Source organism: Montipora capricornis, chromosome 12, assembly GCF_036669925.1.
Source record: "Montipora capricornis isolate CH-2021 chromosome 12, ASM3666992v2, whole genome shotgun sequence".
Taxonomy (NCBI): domain Eukaryota; kingdom Metazoa; phylum Cnidaria; class Anthozoa; order Scleractinia; family Acroporidae; genus Montipora; species Montipora capricornis.
In genome coordinates, this window is record NC_090894.1 from 20193889 (window position 1) to 20196388 (window position 2500).

The window sequence follows — 2500 nt, forward strand, 5'->3', positions numbered from 1 at the left end:
TTATGAGCCACCATCAAATGAACAAGAGGCTCTTAAATTGTACTTCGAATAACTGATTGTTTAAAAAACGTTTAGCCTCTTGACGAAAACTGGGTCATTGAAAGACTGTTACGTTTATCACTTGTCAGATAGCTTCTAAGCCTTTCCCGGATTTTGGCCACCACCTTAACTCTGCTCAAATTTATCGAATCAAATTATTGCGAACAGATGCTTACCGATTCATTTTAATTGTAAATTTATTTCCTTTATTCACAGGGCAGGATTACATGTAAACTTACTTTACAAGCAAAACCACACAAACCAGTTTTAGTTATCATGTAAAGAGGATAGTTGTATTGTTAGCGCACACGTTCAGCGTTTAATAAAAGTTTTTTTTGTCACAAAATCGAAAGAACGCTTTCTTGAAACAAAGATCACAAGATACATCATGGCCTACTCAACTGATATTAACCAACTAAAGGCCAGGCCATATTTTACATTGAAACAAAATTCGAAGACTGCAAAACTTCAACTTTTCATGTGACCACTGATGCTTTCATCGTTATATTCATATTTAATTATGGCTTCTGCAATACCAAACAATAAAGTTATAGCCTAATATATGCATTAAAACAGAAACACAACAATGCGGCGTAGAATGGTCATCAGTAAGATTTGGTAGTCACCGGTTAGTGTTCGAAGTATAAGGGTTAGGGTTAGGGTTAGGGTTATTTTTTTGAAACTACACTGCTAGTAATATTACTGTAACAGATCAGCTTAATAAAACTTTTCTCCTACCAAGAACGTAGCATGAAAAAGGTGTTCGATATTCCATATCGATGACTCGGTTTTTGGTTTAGAGTGCGTATTGAAATTGCATCATGTGATGTGTTGCCAAAGAATCTTTGTATAGGTTCAACTTCTAATTGTTCTCTATTTTCGGTAATGTGTTTTACATTATAATAGACACCCCTGTGGCACACTCTTGGTAATTTATGGATTGGGCGGTGATTTAAGCTCGTCAGACTTTTTTCACTGCCCCCCTAGTACTCGTCGTGTTACTTAACAGCCTTTGAACGTTAATTTTTTTCTGTCTAGTTCTGAGATAGGTTGCCTTTAATACTGTTCAGTGTAACGTGTTTGTAGTAGGTATTATATTTGTGATTTTGTGCTGGGCTGGGCAATCCAGCACAACACATAGATCGAATCTATAAAAGCTGCTTGCATGATAATGTAGGCACTGCGTGAGCGTGCTTTGTTTAACCCTAAGGGATTCATAAAAAAGAGTTGAAGATCATCGAAGTTAAGCAGGAACTTGTTGCAAAGATTGACTGAATACAAGTCTGGGCTCGAATGAATTTATTCAAGCATGAACTGATGTTTTAAGGCGTTCTTCGCGACTGCTTAAGTTCGATCAGTGATCTCAAACCGTCATGTATTTCACTTTTTCCAGTTCAAATTCATGTACATTTCCTATATTCTCATCATTCGCTCAGTTAGTATACGGTGTGTAACTCAAAGTCCCAAGAGACAAGCTCCCAGATGTCTTGACAGCTCAGTTAATGGAGCAACTGCAGCGCAATCGTACGCGTTCGTGCCCTGTTTAAGCCTGGAATCTTTTCAGGCTTTCGTCGCAACTTCTTGAAATACTGTTTATTAATTGCGCTGATCTCTAACTCTCAGGTATTTTCGCAGTTTAAAAAAATGAACATTTGATATATTCATTTCGATACCATGCAAAGGGAGTCAGTTGTTACTTGTTGCTGTTGTTCTTACGAAAGGTGCAGTCGTGGAATATAGAAGAGTCAACTAAAAGAGTGTTAGAGATTATTTCTGTTCCCCGAAAAGTTTTCTCTAACTCGAATAGGAGAGAAAAATTGAATTATTTTCAAGTTCCGATGAAAAGTTCCACAACATTTGAGCTTCGGAAACAAACAAGTGCATTAAAAAACAGTTTCCAGCGTAATTATCCAATGAACTTATGTTGAACGATAAAATGATATATGAAACTTGTGTTGGATATGCTTTTTTTCTAAGTAGGTGAATTTTAGATGATTATTGACTCCTTGTCGTTACTTACAGTGCTTTTTATCATGAACTTACCGTATACTAACAGACACAATTTCATAGTCAATCAAGCTAGAACATATATATTGAGCTGATGCCTTGATCACAACTTTGCAGCCTAACATCAACTATCCAACTAAAGCGTATAACATCGGATCTGAATGATTTCAATTTCAAAAATCACCATGGCGTAAAACCACAGAGGTGCTAGAGAATATTAAATTTCTTTTTTTGTAAAATGAAACTTCTAGAGGACGATTTTTATAGACTAGGAGCCCATGCACGATCTATTTTTAGACTACCTTTTCTGTAAAAAGACAAAGACAATTTCGGTTAGGTCACGCTAAGACGTCAAGTTAGTTTGGTGTGATTGGTCATCGGGCTCCACAGGAGTATCGCTCATTATCGGTAATATAGGGGTGTTGTGCGCTAATATGGGCTACTTATTTAAGCA